At 40.4% G+C, this 19,173-nt stretch overlaps 1 long non-coding RNA gene across 1 annotated transcript in view; it reads left to right on the top strand.

Annotated features, from left to right (window-relative positions):
• The window catches only part of LOC131487335 (uncharacterized), a 32,238-nt gene extending 28,715 nt beyond the window's left edge, over positions 1 to 3,523 (top strand). Inside the window, exon 2 of the long non-coding RNA XR_009249710.1 lies at positions 3,351 to 3,523. This is a non-coding gene — a long non-coding RNA (uncharacterized LOC131487335). The remainder of the gene's footprint in view (positions 1 to 3,350) is intronic.
• The last annotated feature ends 15,650 nt before the right edge of the window (positions 3,524 to 19,173 follow it).

Raw genomic sequence — 19,173 nt, 5'->3', positions numbered from 1 at the left:
GGTGTTGGGATGGCATTCCTCTTCACCTAGCCAATCCTTACATATGCACCTTTCCATAACTTAGATGTCACCTTAAATCGCTCCAACCCTGTCTGTGCTCAGTGCCTGTCTTTGTACTATACACACACAGTGCTCTGAATTGCCGACTTACATGGATGATCCCTCAAACAATCTAAGTTTCATAAGAATAAGGAGCATTCCTATCTTCTCTAGTATAATCCCTGGGGTAACACAATGCCTAGCTATGTTGAATGAGAATAACCTATTGCATATTGAAAACATTGGCAGGTGTCTTGGAGTGTTTTGGATTGCCATTAGCAATCTAGAGGGCCTCTTCAGACTCCTTGAATCTGTAAGGAAGCATGAGCTCTGTATGGATTCCACACTTCAAGTCCCCTCCCAAGAGAATTCCTTCCCTCTGCGTCTTGTCTTGGAGACTTACACAGGAGTCAGAAGTAGAATGCCCAAGGGTCCCAAGTCTGTTCATCCTAATAGTCTTGGAACCCCTCCTGATGACCTCTGTTCCTTTTCTAGATTCCCCTTTTATACAATGCTCTTACCTCTGCTGGGTAGTGTCAGCAAGAGCCTAGGGCTCTGCAAATGCCACTGAGGCCTGGCACTTATAAGCATTCTGTTCAGGGGTTGAGGGAATTCTATCTGGACTTGTTAACCTTCCCACTTTCCTTAGTAGAGAAGGAAAATAACAGGCTTTGTCCCAGAAGAATGAACACAAAATCTAACCTTAAGCATAGCTATCCCTAGTATGTCAGGCTTGGTCCAGAGAGGTCTCAGGAGAACAGACAGACTCTCTAATTGAGTCATGATTACTTGGGTGTCCAAGTCCTGCTCTTGCTGGTTGTATCTGGCCTCCCTGGAGTCTGTAGCTATTCTAAGGGCACCAATAGAAATAGAAATCATAAAAGCTTTTATAGGAAAAGGATGAAGAATCTCCTTGTAATTAGAGTTCAGCATGGCTGTAAATATCTAATGAAGTTTTGATATTCTGAAAGTATTTGGAGGTGATAATAGTGTCTCTAAACTTTAATACAAACCAAAAAATTAAAGACAAACCAGTAGCTATTCCCTAAAAATTATATACTGTGGACTCCCCCCCCCCCCACCCCACTCTGGTTCACATTATTGAGGAATGGATCCCATGGACTTGGAGGTAGAACAGTGCATCTCCTTTATGTCTTTCTGAAACTAACCTTTTCAACCTAACATCCCATTCCTCAGAAAGGAGAGAAGCCAAACTGAGAAAGTGGTTTATCTCTTGGTGTTGCTTTTTGTTTGTTTTGGGTGTGGGGCACAGAAAGGGAGAGAGAATCCTAAGCCTGCTCTGAACTCTTAGGGCAGAACCCAATGTGGGGCTCAAACCCACAAACCTTGAGATCATGACCTGAACCCAAACCAAGAGTATGTTGCCCAACCAACTAAGCCACCCAGGCACCCATCTTGGTGTATCTTAATGGGATGCTTATGTGTTGGTGGGTATCATGATTTAGGACTGTGGCAAGACATGGCCTTGGAAGCTCCAAAGGCTTGAGTTTGCAAGCTAGTTCAGTCATAATACCCACTGTGTGACCTTGAACAAGGTTTTTTTTGTTTTTTTCCTCAGTGTAAAGTAGGAATAATCATCTCTGGGTGCTTTCATAATTGAGATACTGTGTATGAAGAGGCTTGTAAGAAAACCTATCAGGCACTTAATAAACAGCATTGTTAGAACTACTATAATTTTTGTGTCTTTCAGAAGCATTAGCTCTCATCAGCCTGGGAGACCTCCTGTCTCCTTTAGACCAGGAACCAATATGGTCAGAACAGGGGTTAATGCAGTAGAATCAATACATGAAGGCTCTCATTTTTACTCCCCTTCCAGAGTATCTTACTTTCCAGCACCTCAGGAAAATCTGGGAACTCTAGAAGCTTGCTACCTCCTTCCCAACCTTAAGTTTATATTCTATGTAAAACTGCTTGTAGCTGCAGGGTAATTCCTTGCTTTTGTGCTTGTACACATGTTATACCCTCTGCCAAGTAAAGTAGGAATGTCATCCCAGATATGAATCTATATCTAGCTTTTGAAACTTGGTTCAGTAAATACCACATCCAATTGAACTCCTCCTTTAAATTTAGAATTCAGTAGGTTGGCTAGGATTCTTATACATATCTTGCATGATACTTAGAAATTATAGTCAATAAATCAGTGTATCAATTGAATCATGTTAAAGGTTATAAGGCCTCTTTAATAATTTGACTTTATGGACCAACTCAAGACCACCTTTTTCAACTGATAGAGAAGTATGCATATGAGCTGTGTAAAAGAACATTAAAGATACTAACGTTCCCCATAGGATATCTTAAATCTGTATTAAATGTGAGTCAGAAGTCTATTCAGCCTTGGAAGCAGAGATGAATCCGAAATAAACATGGTCCATACACATTCTAGCACTGTCCAGGAGAGGGCATCCTGGCCCAAGGATGAGAGACCATGACAGACAGCTCCACAACACAAAGCAAAACCTCAAGCTTGATGTTAAACATGTTAATCCTATGTTTGAATGTGTTGATTCAGCTTTGCCTTCATCCAATCAGCCCTGTCTTACAACATGGCTTCCCTTATAAGTCCATCAAATATAAGGAGGCTATTCTGGTCAGGCTAACCTATGGGTACCAGGGGCCCAAAATAAACTGAATATTGGATTTCTGGTTTATAACTCTTTCAATGAGTTGTATTCTTGCTCTGAAATAAGCCATCTTCCATGTGAAATTCCTAAAAAAGAACTCTTCAGTGTTAGGCCAACTGCTGAATTGGAGTAGGTGGGAATAAATATTTGAGTGACATGCGTACATCTTCTCTGAAGTCTGAAGGCTGATTTCTTTTCTCATCCATAAATGGGAATACTGGTGCTCAACATAAAGAACTTTGCCAAAAATCCTCCTAGCTTATAAGTGGCAGAGCCAGGATTTGGGATCTGGGATCAAATTTGAGCCCCTTCTCACTTCTGAGGGAAGTGGTATACCATAGTGGTTAAGATCATATACGTGAATCCACATCTGTCTAGTTAATTACCAGTACCAACACTTCCTAGACATGTGTCCTTGACCAAATTATCCTTAAACCCGGGTTTTCCTTATCTTGGTCCCATCCTTGACCCCCCCCCACACACACACCCCTGAGTTTTCACATCTTCTGTGAATTTTATCACATCCTTTATATTATCCTGCACCTCCCTCTATATCCCCTCATTCCACCAATCAACTTTCTCTGAGCCTCAAACCATCAGATCCCTAGCATCCCTTTACCCACTCCCACACAGTACCATTGGTGATTTACTCTTTTCTGCATTTTCCAGGATGTGGGAGGTTTCTGTTAAAGCCTGAAGTAACTGTGGATGTACAACTGGATGAGAGAATCCCCTTCAGATCTACATCTTCATAGGCAGATTTGAAAATCTTAATTCAGGTGTCAGAATGACTTGACAAATGGTGGGCTGTATTATACCAATAAACATAAAAAAGCTTCTAATTCTCAGTCATTAAATGAAATCCCTATCCCAGTATCAAGTACCCCCTCTTATCTTCTCCTCCCCTTACTACCTTGTGCTGCTATACTTTCGTTCCTCTGGCTATCATCTCCCAAATTCTTTTTCTCCTTTTCACCAAAACAACCTGAGGAGATGTGAGCTTCTATAATCCTCATTTCTCAGATGAAGAAACTGAGACACACAGAGGCTAACTAATTTGCCTGAAATTTACATAGGTAGTGTGTGAAAAACAAATTTGAATTCATATACCGTAGGTTCCAATTCTACATTTTTCATTGCTAGTTTGTCAGATGCTTGTTCTGCATCCATTGACTTCATGATTTTTCTTTTAGCCTGTTGACTTGATAAACTACAGCAATTCTTAAATGTTGAGTCAACCATGCATACTTAGAATAAATCTCAGTTGGTCACAGTATATATTATGTGTTGCCGGATTTGGTTTGCTAATATTTTGCGGAGGATTTTTCTATCTGTTTTTGAGATTCCCCAGTGAACCCATATGGACTGTGTGTCTTGTGTTAGAAAGTTACTGATTCATTTTCTTTATATTCATCTATTGTTCGAGTTTCAGAGATGATCTTTCATAGAATTGGTCTGTTTCATTAGATTGTCAAATGTATGAGTATAGTTCAAAATACTCCTCTACCGTGTAGGGGTCCGTGGTTATGGTCCCTCTTTCATTTCTGTTTAATAATTTGTATCTTTCCCCCCCCCCTTAACCTGGCTAGAGGTTTATCACTTCTACTGATCTTGTAAAAGAACCAGCTTTTGGTTTTGACTTTCTCCACTGACTTTCTGACTTCAATTTCATTGATGTCTGTTCTAATTTCTTTACTGCTTACTTGAGGCTTAAATCCCTTCATCTAGTTTTCCAAGATAGAAGTATAGGTCCTCTTTTAGATCTCATTTCCTCTAATATATATTCAAGGCTAAATTTTTTTCTAAGCACTGCTTTCACAGTATTCCACAAACTTTGAATATAAAACTTAGAATACAAAATACAAATTATATTTTTATTGTAACTTCAAACTATTTAACTTAAGTCTTTGACCCATCTATTTAAAAAACATTTAACCTCAGTATTGGGTTTTCCAGCAGTCCTTATTTCTAGTTTAATTCCATTTTGGTATGAGTAGACTGACTTATTTTTAAACCTACTAGACAGTGTGTTTTGTGGCTCAGAATCCTATCTTAGGGCTCAGCTGGTTAAGTGTCCAGCTTCGGTTCAGGTCATGATCTCATGGTTTGTGAGTTTGAGCCCCACGTTGGGCTCTGCTCTGACAGCTCGGAGCCTGGAGCTTGCTTTGGATTCTGTCTCCTCCTCTCATTGCCACTCCTCTGCTTGTGTTCTCTCACTCTCAAAAATAAACATTTAAAAAAATGCTATCTTCGTGAATTTTCCATGTGAGTTTGAAGAATATTCTGTTAAATAATATAACTTACAGAGGTCAGTTAGATCCAGTTGATTAATGGTGCTGTTCAATTCAACTATGTCCTGATTTTCTACTTGCTGGATCTATCACTTACTGATAGAGGGGAGTTAATCTCCAACTATAATTTTGGATTCATCTATTTCTCCTTGCAGTTCTAGCCTTGCATGTTTTGATGTTCTGTAAAGTGTATACACATTAAGGACGGTCTTGGAGAGTTAACCTCTAGCATTATTTAATGCCCCTCTTTAATCCCAGTAATTTTCCCTTGCTCTAAACTTTGTCTGAAATTAACCAGATTTCTTTTGACTAGTATTAGTAAAGGGATAGCAAAAGACATATTATGCAAAGGGATAGTGTTAGTAAAGGGATAGCAAAAGACATATTATGCATCTTTATGCTTAAAGTAGATTTCTTATATGCCACATATAATTGGTACCTATTAACCCACTCCAAACCCTTTTTAAAGACCAATATTAAAATCCAAGAGTATAAGGTCAAGGTCTCACACCCTTGAACAGTAGTCAGGATTGCCATAAGGACTGGCTAAAGATACCATTTTTAGATACCTGATCTTTGATCCTGACCAGACTCAGCTGACCTGTTGCTGTCCAAAGTCTTAAAGCTGGAGAGGTCTCCTGGCATATCTCCTCCTCTGGCTTCTGACCTTTTTCTAATTCACATTGACTTAGTATCTTCCATTACAGAACAAACCAGTAAGAATTGCAGAAGTGTTTGCTTTGCCTTTCCAACAATCTTCCCTTGCCCATATACCAGACACTGTTAAGGACAGGGGTTGTTACAATAATTGTACTTAGAGGCTCAGAGCAGGAGAATGTTACCTTTGTGTATTAACCAACGATTGGCTTTCCTTCATTGTTTAACCCACTTATTCCTTTACCTTCTGGTAAAGCTATTTCCCTGTCCATTTGTCATTTTTTATCTAGACTTTTCCACCTTCTGGAAGGGATATTACTTTCAGCCACTGTACTGATCCACATTGCTGCCAGTAACACTAATCTAGCAAGTGCCTCACCCTTAGCCCACTTCCATTCATGTAGGGTAGTTTACAAAAGTAGAAAACTAGCAGGCTATCCTCACCAGGAAATACAGCTGCATTTACTGTAACTGCATTCACTATCATTCCCAACTTCGCCAGAATAGGGTGCAGCTACAAGTCATGCCATCAGCCCCTAGGAATTCAGAGTTTCTTGCTTTGGAATCCTCCCCACTTTCAGCACCCACGGTAGCATCCCTGGTCCCTGGACCACTATAACAAGTAAGGGAAAAAAATTGAAGTGATACAAAGAATTGTGTGGTCACACCAGTATTCTCCCCCATTCTTCACCCAAATTTCCAGGAAAAGCAGAAGAATCTATCCAGTGAGGACCTTCCCTTAGTCCCCCTCATATTGAATATAACTACATATTCATGGAGGCATGTAAGCCAGCTATTCATGTTTTTGTCTCTTCCCCATGCCTCCCCATTTTAGACAGCAAATTTTTCAACTGCCAATTCCAATTCTCTATCAGACCATTACTATGAGGGTGATAAACATGTCCTTTTGATGTGATATCTTATCCCCCCTGTTGGACATTATGGGCTGAAAAATGAATCCTTTGGTCTGAACAAATGTAATTCAGTGTCCCAGATTGGTACAGTATCTTCTGTTTCAACCTCTTAACAGTATTTTGGGTACTTACATCTATCACTGGATGTGAAGACCCAGTCTAGAGCATCTATTCCGATTAGGATCCATTTATAGCTCCCCCCTCAAGGGCTACTGGCATTGGCCTATGTAATCCATTTGCCAGCTATGTGTGGGGCCTTCCTTCCCATCACCCAGGAATTTTTCCCATAGCCATATCCAGTCTGTCTCTCTTGTTGACAGAACCGTTCTGACATTTTGTGCCTTGCAGGGTACAAGAAGAATATCTAGATTCAGCCCAACTCTACATTGCTACAGTACCACTATGTCCACTCACTTCATAGACCTACATAGCCACCTTGAGCACATGGAAAAGTCCATCTGGTAGTTCTAATTCCTTTCCAAACCTGGAAGAGGTTCTTCCAATGGGCATCAATATGTCCTACTCCGATGTGCCCCTTATGTTCTGGAGTGACTTCCACAGGGCCATGCCCCATTTAGGCGTCCCTTTAATAGTCCAGTTTTCCATTGCCAATCTACCTGACCATACAGCCAGGCTATTGGTTATAGCCTATGAGTTGGTAAATAAACCTAGGGGCTTTTTACCATTGCACCATTCTTCCATCACTACTAGGTAAATGGGCAATTCAGCCTATTAAGCTAATTTATTCTTAGCTTCTTTAATCAAAGCCTTTCTATCTGGTGGTCTTATGTGGCAGTTTCCCAAATGGGATGTCATCCATTCATCTTGAAACTGCTGCCCAAAAACCAAGCAGCTCTTTGTTGTGCAGTCAAGAGCTGTTCACCAGATACTGTCCACGTGGCAATTCATTCTAGCAGTTCCTCAGGTGGCTCCAAAGTTGGCCCTAGAGGAAAAGGGATAACCTGCTCATGAGTATGATGGACACCTCCTTTCACTTGCCTGGTTGCATGCTTCTACACAAATCATTCCATTTTATTGAACCCCTCTGGGAATTGCCTTCCTTGTTAGTGTTTCTCTGACATCATCCAAGACCCTACAGGTATCTCAGTTTTCAGGATTATGTCCTTCAGTCATTGAAGCAGTCTTAATGCCCAAAAGAAGGCTAAGATCTCTTATGGCATATACTAGATGGCGACATCTGAGAATTCTTTGTTCCAAAATCCCAACAGTTGCTGCTAAGAGACCCTCATGGACTTTTGCCATAAGCTCCAGTCTACATGAGTACAGGTGGAAGATACTTGGAAAATCCTATCTGAGTGGGGGTTATAAGAACCCAAAGGCATTAGGGGAGCCAGCCTGTAGAATTCAGACATGGCTGTTCTTGTTCAGGTCCCTATTCAAATACAGCTTTCTTTTAGGTAATCTTCTAGATAAAAGCTAGCAATATTGCTAGATATGGAATGAGTTCTCCAAAATCCAAATAAACTAACCAAACTCTGGGCTTCTTGCTTGGTTTTAGGAGTGGGTAGTAACAGTTTGTTCTTAATCACTTGAATATCCCAGGTCATTCCTGCCCAAGTTATACCCAAGAATTTTACCACCTGTACAGGTGCTTGAACATCTGCTGGATTTACTAACCAGCCCCAGTTGGCCACTAAAATCTACCTGGATTTAATTTGAGATAATACACTGCACTGATATCATAACTGAGATCTGCATCCAGTCCAAATCCCTTCTAACAAAATTTTGGCAGTAAGTGGGTGAGCTCAGAAAACCCTGTGGCAGCACAGTAAAGGTAAGTGGGTTCCTTCCCAGGTGAAGGCAAACTGTGGTTGGCTCTTTTCCATGATGGAGACATAGCAAATATCTGTAAAATTAATCACTAAGTACCAGCCTTCTTCCCTCCATTGTATTTTTTGTATGATTGAAACCAGTTCTGAAAATGGTGAGCTATACAATTTATTTAAGCCTCCATAATCCACTGTTAGTCTCCATGAACCATCTCCTTTTTCATGAGCCACACGGAATTTGTTGGTACCAGTGATCCAACTTCCAGCATGTCATTAAAGTGGTAATCTTTTTGCCTACTAAGTATTCTGTGTGGTTCTAAGTGGACTCAGGCAGTTTCAGTAATTCCCACTTAGCACGTTCAATTAAAGCTAGTCTGAAGGTAGATTTCAAGGTCTTCTGTTTTACAGTATTAGGTAGGGGAAGCAATCTAGTTGGATATAATCTCCATCCCAATAATTCAGGTAAAGGAGATGTGACCACCTCAAAAAGTCTGAGAATCCCAATTTTTTTTTTTTAACATTTATTTTTGAGAGACAGGATGAGCAAGGTAAGGCACAGAGAGGGAGACACAGAATCTGAACCAGGCTCCAGGCTCTGATCTTTCAGCACAGAGCCTGACACAGGGCTCAAACTCCTGAACCACAAAATCATGACCTGAGCCAAACTCGGATGCTTAACCGACTGGGCCACCCAGGCAACCCAAGAATCCCAACTTTCATCTAAATAAACTCCCACCTTTAATCTTATCAACTGCTATATTTCCATATCCTCCTCCCAATCTAATCTTATACCCTATTAAGACTTCAACAGCTTTCAGATTCACAATACCTTGGCCTCCTGTGTCAAGTCCAGAATTTTTTTTTCCTCCCTCTGTCATTTTATCTGCACATGTGCCCATGGCCTTGGGTCCCCAGGTGGTAGGCCTTAATCTATACCTTGATTAATCTGCCTTTATCATAGCCCCAGGCATTTCCTGGTCAGGTTTCTCAACTTTATTTTTGCCTTTCTACTTCTTAAATTCCTCCAAACTGGGGCAGATAGGAACAGATTTGGGGACCTCTAATATTGGGAGAACAACAGGATGTGCCTTTGACCCACCCAGTCCTTAGTGCTGCATCAACAGCTTTGTTTCAATTCCATCATTGTCCACTCTATCCATCCCATTTTTCAACCATCTAAACTTCCACTCTGCTGAGTAGGCTCCCTTGACACTCCCCTTTCTCTCCCCTCTTTATTATTTTTATATTCTTGGTATCCGTAAGACCCATACAGGAAAGCTGAGAGCAACTGGATAAGGCTTCTCCAGTTATTGTCCAATTTTGTAGCTATTGAATTACATTGAGTGCCTATTCAAAGGGAGCCCCTTACTCACAGCATTTACCATAACCTGGGTAACAGGCATATTCAGCAAGAATATCCCAGTTCTCATAAAGCCAGTTCCACATGACTTGCATATAAGAAGCATATTGGTTACTTCACCTGAATGTTTCACTTGGCATTTACAGGGGGAATTTGGCAGTTCCCCTTCTCAGGATAAACACATTATGGTGGTTTTTATCCAGACTGCCAGGCTGGCCATTTCCTCAGGAATTATCTCCAGTGTGTCTGGACCATGTACAGCCATCTGATCAACAGTGAGTTGCAGATCCTATTTTAACCCAAACATGTTCTTCACTCTGCAGCATTTAAAACCAATGACTCAACACTCGAACTAGTTATACTCCTGATACCTTTTTGGTAAAGGTTCTTTAGGAAGCTGATCCTAATCCACAAAATGAGACCATTTCTTTATACTCCCCAGTGTTAGTAGTTCCTTAGTTTTACCCTCTGCCTACACTGACCTTCTAGGTGTGGCTAGAACTGGTTACTTGTAACTACCTTCTTCCATTATTCTGTATTCCCTTTGCCTTCACATCAGCTAGTTATGGTTCTTTACTTGGTGGAATGACCCAAACCTTCATTCCTGAAAGATTGTGATCAGTTATCATCCTACCTCAGTTATTGTAGCTTTCCATTGACCTTAATCATAGGACATGGTAATACCAAGAGACACCCTGAGTAATTTCCTGTATATCTAGGCATATTATTTCTTACCTATATTTTGGAGTAAGTTCAATTTCCCCTTGGTAGTAATGATTGATCACTCCAGCCAAACCAGTAACTCCCTTCTTTACCTTTTGATTCACACAGGAGGAGCTCAAAGTAGCCAGGTGGCAGTCTTGACTTTAAGTTCAATGGAATCATTGTCTCCAAGTAGCATTCCTTTCTTTAGAACTCAGACCTCTAGTTCTATAAGCCCTAAGTTTGTAGAAACAGAAAGCATAAAATTTAGCTAATGGGTCATTAGGGATAATAGTGGTGCCACTCCCATTTCTACTTCTTTAAATCCTAGACCTGTTAATACTGGCTGTGGGAGAAATAGTATCATATATTGGATACTGATTCAGAGTATCCAATGGAGCCTTCTGTAGGCCTTTTTGCAACCCTGAAATATATTGCCACCTAGCTGGTACTGTACCTGAGTCTCCAAAAGGCCATTCCACTATGCTATCAAGCCAGCTGCTTCAGGATGGTGGGGAAAATACCACTGTATTCCATAACATTGGGTCCATTGCCACATTTTATTTGCCTTGAATGGAGTTCTATCAGAAGCAATACTGTGTGGAATACCATGATTGTGGATGAGGTATTCTAAGTCCCCATATAATTTGGCAGAAGCATTGCATACAGGGAAGGCAAAGCCATATCAAGAGTTAAGTATTGCGGTGGCTCAATCGGTTAAGTGTCTGACTTCAGCTCAGGTCATGATCTCACGGCTCATGAGTTCAAGCCCCGTGTCAGGCTCTGTGCTAACAGCTTGGAGCCTGGAGCCTGTTCAGGATTCTGTGTCTCCCTCTCTCTGCCCTCCTCTGCTCGTGCTTTGTCTATCTCAAAAATAAACACTAAGTGTTAAGTATTCCAAGAAGAACAAAATGTTACCACTTCCATGATGGAAGCAGTCCAGTGTAACAATCATTGTCACTAGGTAGCTGGCTGATCACCTCGGAATGGTGCCATATCATGGACTCAGTGTAGTCTTTGCTACACTGAGGAATTCAGCAGTCACCATAGGCTGGCATTGGTGAGTGGAAGTCCATAGTGCTTAGGCCATGCATTCCTGCCACCATGGCCACTTTGTTCATCAGCCCAGATAATGATGGGGGTGGCTGGGGAAAGGACTCACTGATATTCATAGAACAGGTCATCCTATCCGCTTGATTATCAAATTCTCCTCTAAGCTCACTCTTTGGTGAGCATTCACCTGGGACACAAATACCTTGCCCATTCAGAAAAGTCTATCATCCCCAGATTTCCAATTATTCTTCCAAGTCCCTGATCATCCAGCCAAACTACAGGCCATGAACCAGTCTATAATTGTGCCTCTGGCCACTTGTCCTTCCAAGAAAAATAAATGACTGTTCTCAAAGTTCTGACCACTTCAGGGATTTCCCTTCACCTCTGTCCTTCAGGAATATCACAGAAAGGGATTATATTGCTGAAGCAGTCTACTTTCGAGTGGTACCTGCATATTGTACAGAACTATCTTTAAGTCAGGCCCAAGTCTTATCTTCCTCTGCATAAGGAAGAACTCTCCTTGAGGCCATAGATGCAGGCATGGGTATAAAAGGTATATAACATGGGTGGGATCATGGGTATTGGGACACTTCATGTAACCTGTGCATTTAGGGCCTTCTTGGGCCTGATCATATATATACCACTTGTATTTGATGAAACACTGCTGTTTAAGCTCTACTTCATTGCTTGGTGGGTCAGGTAAGACCCAGTTTATGATAAGCAGTTCCAGTCACATCCTAACCTGATGACCCATGTGCAAACATTCAGTCTCTACTGAGGCCCAATAGTAGACTAAGAGCTGTTTAAGTGAAGAGTAGTTCTCCACAGACTATGGCAGGACTTTCCTCTAAAATCCTAAGGCCCTGCACTACAACTCACCTATAGAGGCCTGCCAAAGACTCCAATAAGTATCCCTACTTCTGATACTTCAAGCACCATTGGATTTTCTGGAACATATGGGCCAAGTGGCAGGACAGCTTATACAGCAGCCTGGGCCTGTTGCAGATCCTATTTCCATATCCCACTCAAAACTAGAAGCTTTTTGGGTCATTCGGTAAGTGGGCCCAAGTAACACATCCAGAAGAGGGATATCTTGCCTCCAAAAACAAAGCAGCTCACTAGGCATCATGTTCCTTTTGATTATAGCAAGTCTAAAAGTCAGATTGTATCAGTCTTTCAACATTGTTCTCATTATTTGGTTGGCTATTCTGGTTCTTTTGCCTCTCTAAACTTTTGGATTAGCTTGCTGATAACCACAAGCTTGCTAGGATTTTGATTGGAACTGCATCAAATCTGTAGATCAAGTTGGGAAGAATTAACATCTTGACAATATTGTCTTCCTAAGTATGAACATGGACTATATCCCCATTTTAGTAGTTCCTTGATTTCATTTTTAGTCTTCCTCATCATGTACATACTCCATATTTATACCTAAGAAGTATTTAAATTATTCTGGTGGTAATGTAAATATTATGGGGTTCTTAAATTCCAGTTAACCTAAAGTGCAATATTAGATTCAGGTGTACAATATAGTCACTTAACACTTCCATACAACACCCGGTGCTCATCACAAGTGCACTAAATCCCCATCCTTCCATCAATATCCCCTCTGATAATTATCAGTCTCTTCTCTATAGTTAAGAGTCTATTTCTTGGTTTGCCTCTTTTATTTCCCCTTGTCTCATTTGTTTGTTAAATTACACATGATTGAGATCATATGGTATGTCTTGATCTGACTTTTCTAAGCATATTCTCTATCTCCATCCATGTTGCAAATGGCAATATTTCATATTTTTTATAGCTGAGTAATATTCCACTGTATATACCATATCTTTATTCATGCATGAGTTGCTGGACACTCGAGCGGTTTCCATAATTTGTCTATGGCTAATGCTGCTATAAACATTGGGGTGCATATGTCCCTTTGAATTAGTATTTTTGTATTCTTTGGGTAAATACCTAGTAGTGTGATTGCTGGATCGTAACTTTTTGAGGAACCATTTTAGCCATTCTGACCTTACTGTTTTTAATTTCAAGTTCCATGTGTTCATTGCTGGTACATAAGAAATCAATGGACTCCTGTATATTAGCCTTGTATCCTGCACCCTTGCTGTAATCGTTCTCATTTATACTAGTTTACTTAGGCATTTACCTACTGAGGGACATCTTGGCTGTGGTTGCTCAGTTGATAGGACATCAGATTATCTACATAGATGTTAAAGCTGTATTTGTTTGCAGATAACATTATTTCTTCCTTCCCAGTCAGTATTCCTCTTATGCCTCATAGCACTGTACTCCTACAAATGTCTCACTCTTACATACAAATGTCTTACCAATAACACCAGAATAGTTCTACTTATCGCTTTTTAGGTCAAATCAGCATAATGGCATCAATGCAGACCAGTGTGCTATCTTGTGGAAGGGTAAGGTGAACAAGATCCTGGACAATTAAACTATGACCTAAGGCCAGTGAGTTGATATGCCTCTGAAGTGGGACAGTAAAGGCGTATTTCTGGCCTTGCCAACTGAAAGCAAATAGCTTCTGGTAATCCTTACTGGAAGGGATGTAGAAAAACGCATTTGAAAGATCAGTAGGTGAATATTAGACACCAGAGAATGAGTTAATTTGCTTAAGCAATGGAATCACATCTGGCATAGCAACTGCAACTAGTCACCACCTGGTTAAGCTTTCAAGAATCCATTGTCCTCCTCAAAGATCCATCTGTCTTCTGCAAGAGCTAAATAGGGATGTGTTGGGAATTACCTCCCCTGTGTCCATCAAGTCTTTGGTGGTGGTATTCATCTCTATAATCCCTCTATGACTGCAGTATTGCTTCTAGTTTACTGTCTTCCTGGAGGGAGTTGTAGTGGCTTCTGCTTGGCCTTTCCCATTCTAATAACCCTCACACCACAGGTCAGGGAGCCAATGTGGGGATCCTGCCAGTTGTTGAGTATGTCTATTTCAGTTATGTATTCTGAAACTGGGGATGATTTGGGTACCCATTTAGCCCACTGTAAGATGGATTTAAACAAACTCTATCACCTTACTTCTATAATCCCTACTGTTGGGACCACAGTGACATCTTGAGTATACTGGAATTAGTGTCCATTCAGAGCCTGTGTCTAGTAATTCTCCAAACGGTCTGATTATTTTCCCTCATGCAGTTACCCTAGTTAAAAATAAGTATTTTTAATTACTGGGAGAATGACTACTATAAACTTTTGGTAATGTACCCTGTAGTGTCCCCTCAAGGGAACTTGGCCTCCCACTCATTCGAGAGGCTCTGAATCTATAAACTGGCTCAAGTCTGGGAATTGACTGAGGGGCCAGGAATTTTTTTTAGATTCAGGTTAGACTTTACCCAGAATCTTGTTTCAACAGATCAAGAATTTAATAGGCTTTCTGTATACTTCATTTCTAGGAATATACTATACTAGACTTATACTCCATACTAGACTTAGAGTTATAAATCTATGCTAATTATAATAGTATATATACATATGTACATATAAACTACGTAAGTTATAACTTGTAAGTATACAGTTATAAGTCTATACTAGACAGAAAATCCTGATTGGTACTTTGACTCTCCTGTCCATCACAGTAACCATGCCCACCTTGTCTTTGGCAATTAAACCCTACCACTTGGCTCCTGCCATCCCAGCATCCAATTTCTCCCATTGCAGGTAGACTGTAAGGCCTGGCCTACAGAAGAGAGCAATCACAGAGCTCTTCAAAGATTCTGGGGCTCCTCTCACAAACTCCATTCTTACAGCTGTGGTGAAAGGTATATTTTCCAGACCCTTGTAAGGGTGTGTGAACTGACCTTAAATGGAAAATCTACCTTAACATTTTATCTCCAGTCTCTGGATTCCTTTTCCTACAGTTTTCCAAGGCAGATTTGGCATTTCAAGTTAATTTATTGTGGGCCACACTTATGTCCGTGTTTCAGCCAAAAAACTGAGCTGCTATAGACCTTTTGATTCTGAACTGTAACATTAAACCTAGAATATCTGCTTATTGGACCCACCTCAATAAAACTGACCAGATGAAGTTTATCTTCTTTCCTATCCACCACCCTTAATGTCCATTCCCACACATATTTTGTGGGTTTGTCTATATAAACTAGAAAACTCATGTTCTTTTGGAGTAGTGTGTTTTCTCCTGGGTCGTACTTTATACCTCACCTTTAGGGCTCTTGCTGGACCGAAAAGTAAAGTGGGGTGGGAGTGGATCCTAAGGAGAATCTGCATTGTCCTGTGTGGCAATTGCCTTAGGTAAAACCACTACAGTTTCCTCAGCCATTGTAGGGTTAATCAACTCAGGTGGAGAGGCCACTTCCACTGGCAAAATTTTTTTTTTTAGATTCAGGTTAGACTTACCCAGAATCTTGTTTCTACAGATCAAGAATTTAATAGGCTTCCTATATACTTCATTTCTAGGAATACACTATACTAGACTTATACTCCATACTAGAATGAAGGGGTTCCATCAGAATGAAGGGGCTCCATGTCCCCCAGCTTTATCTGGGTCTTCTCATATATCCCCTTTCAACTTCAGGATTCCAGTTTTTCCCAACCAAGACCCTTACTTTGATTCCCTGCAAGGCTGAGTTCAGCTTGCATTGTAATTTAGCCAGTCCCAGGATAAGATTCTGGTTTTGTCTGTTTCTCACCCCCCGCCCCCGGAAGTCTCAGCCCTGTGACTACAAGGCACACATAGACACTTTCAGGTCCTTATGTAGCTCTTGAGCTGGGAATTTGAATGTCTGAGCTCATCTTTCTCTTTCCCCACTTTATCCAGTGATATCAGGAATAACCAGCAAATCCCATTCTACTTGTTACTCTGACACACGTTTGAAGGTATCCTACATAGTTACCTGTAACCTTGCCTCCTTTATTTAACTACAGGTTTCCAATGGTAATACTCCAAGTTTCTCTATTGCCCTATCATGCCATGAACTGCTCATGGTCTTTACTGCTGGAAATAGTGGTTTATATCTAATCAGATTTGAATTAGATACCCAGAACCAATTTAGAAAACCCATCTTTAAAAGTATGTTCTTATAGTTTCCAAAAGCTGAATTAAGATTTTCCAGAGAAACAGAACCAATTGGAGGGGTAATCTTAAGGAATTGGCTAATACAACTAGGGAAACTGGCAAGTCCAAAATTTGAGGTAAAAATCTGACCTAACTTTGTCATGAATAAAGTTAGGAAAATGGAGACTTTTAATAGGTGAAAAAACGAAAGAAATCTGGACTCAAAGATGTATAATAATGCTGGAGATTGTGAGTGGAGATCAAAGTATTCTCTGCTGGCTTTAGTTGTAGCTGATTTCTAGCTGCCATATCTCAAGTAACTTCTGCAAGCCATGAATCCCAACAAATTGAATCTATGACCTATAGAAGAAAACCAACACTTCTGCCTCACTACTCCAATCTATTGTTGAACTTGAAAACCAACACCATGATAATGGTCTCTGTCTCTTAAACCATGGAGTCTGCATTCCTTCAGAACACTGATTTGTACAGAGATCATGATTCAACATAACCTCTGTAAACATTAACCAAAGTGGTCCTTATAAATTGAAAAGCTGCCAATTTCAAGTTGGGCTTTAAAGAAGTTGTTACTAAAATGCAAAACCAGAGTATGGAGAAATGGGACTGCTGTGATTGCTCAATATCTGAGGCCATGCTAAAGTTCTTCTATATCCACCAATAAATAGGAATTGTGCTGTGGTCAAATGGCCCCCAGGAGGAGACTCTTTTCAGGGTTATTCTTAGGAATGGCTATGAAAGACAAAGTGCAAGGGTAGGTCTCCCAGTGTATGCAAGCTTTCAGCTAACATGACAACAACTCTCCTGGTAATAGTGAGTTCTTTACCCAGGTAAATGGGTAAAAAGTCTAATGGGAGTCCATGAGATAATTTGTGGATTGAATGTATTCCCCTTCCCCATCCCCAAATTTTAAAGCTCTAGGTTAGCTATTCGGAGATGGGCCCTCCAAAGAATTATGGTTAAAAGAAGCTGTAAGGGTGGGGTCCTGATCCCACGGAACTAGTGTCCTTAGACACCAGAGAACTCTCCCTTTTCTCTTCATGTATACACAAGGAAAGGCCATATGCAGACATAGCAAAGAGATGGTGGCCTGAAATCAAGGAGAGTCCTTACTGCAAATCACCCATGCTGGTACCATGATCTCAGACTTCCAGCCTCCAGAACTGAGAATTTTTGTTAAGCTAACCAGTCTGTAATACTTCATTACAGCAGCCTGAGCAGGCTGATTCACCTTCTTTCTGGCTGTCAGTAATCATTTGGTAACTTCCTTTCCTCCTAATTATGGTTTTACCTCATTGCAGTTATCTTGTACTTGCTCCATGTTTTAGGTGTGTGGAAGGTGCATAAAGTTGTTCAAATTTGTAGATTCCTAAAGAACTATACTCAGATTTAGAGAGAGCAGTGTAATTGATGGGAAATGGAATGATCTGATAAATACCTAGGAAGTAGATGGGACTTGGTAAGACCTTATAAGTGAATCAATCGATCAGCATTCTGTCCAGAGGGATCTCAGAACTTTTCCCTTCCCAGTCTCAGCCAAGCAAATGTCTTGGGGGAGATGAATTCCTTCTCTAGTAATTAGACCGGTCTCTTATTAGAAGTGCTAAAGGAGTTCTACACTTTCAAAAGTTAAATTATGCCAGCCCTATCTTATGTCTCACTTTTCCAAAATATCATGCCCCCTCCATACCCACAAAATTCAGAGTCAGCAATGAGGTCCCGTTTTCCATTCCTGATTTTAATATTTGTCTCTTTTTCCCTTAGTCTTAAAGACTGGTCAACTAGTTATTTTATTTTTTTTTTTAATTTTTTTTTTTAACCTTTGTTCATTTTTGAGACAGAGAGAGACAGAGCATGAATGGGGGAGGGTCAGAGAGAGGGAGATACAGAATCTGAAACAGGCTCCAGGCTCCGAGCTGTCAGCACAGAGCCCGACGCGGGGCTCGAACTCACGGACCGCGAGATCATGACCTGAGCCGAAGTCAGACGCTTAACCGACTGAGCCACCCAGGCGCCCCTCAACTAGTTATTTTAAATCAGATTTTGGTATCTTTTGACTTTCCTGTTTTCTATTTCATTGATAGCCATTCATATTTCCTTGCTTTGGCCTACTTTGGGTTTAGTTTGCTCTTTTTATAGTTTAAGGTAGAAGCTTAGACTCCTCATTCGAGACCTTTCTTCCTTTATACTTTAGGCACTTAAAACTACATTTCCCGCACAGCACTGCTCTAGCTCCATCCCATAAATTTTGATATATATTTCCATTCAGTTAAAAATGTTTTCTAATTTCACTTCTTTCTATGAGCCATGGATTATTTAGAAGTTAAAAAAAAAATCCCTATTTGGGATTTTCTGAATGTCATACTGATTTCTTAATTCCATTGTGTTGGAGAACATACTTACATAGTTGAAGTCCTTCTAAATTTATTGACTTGCTTTATGGCATACCATCTGGTTATCCTGAAGAATGTTCCATGTGTGACTGAAAATAATGTGTTCTGTAATTGTATAGTGTTTTATAAATGTGAACTACTTAATTTGGTTGGTAGTGTTCAATTTTTCTATATTCTTGCTGTCTAACCATTATATAAATAGAGAATATGGTATTGAAACTTCCAATTATTTTTCCCTTCAGTTTTTCTCCCTATGTTTTGGTGCTTTGTTAG

This window comes from Neofelis nebulosa, chromosome 10 (assembly GCF_028018385.1).
Source record: "Neofelis nebulosa isolate mNeoNeb1 chromosome 10, mNeoNeb1.pri, whole genome shotgun sequence".
In the NCBI taxonomy this organism is placed as follows: domain Eukaryota; kingdom Metazoa; phylum Chordata; class Mammalia; order Carnivora; family Felidae; genus Neofelis; species Neofelis nebulosa.
Note: the sequence above shows the minus strand (reverse complement) of the source record. Positions and strands in the feature narration are given on the sequence as shown.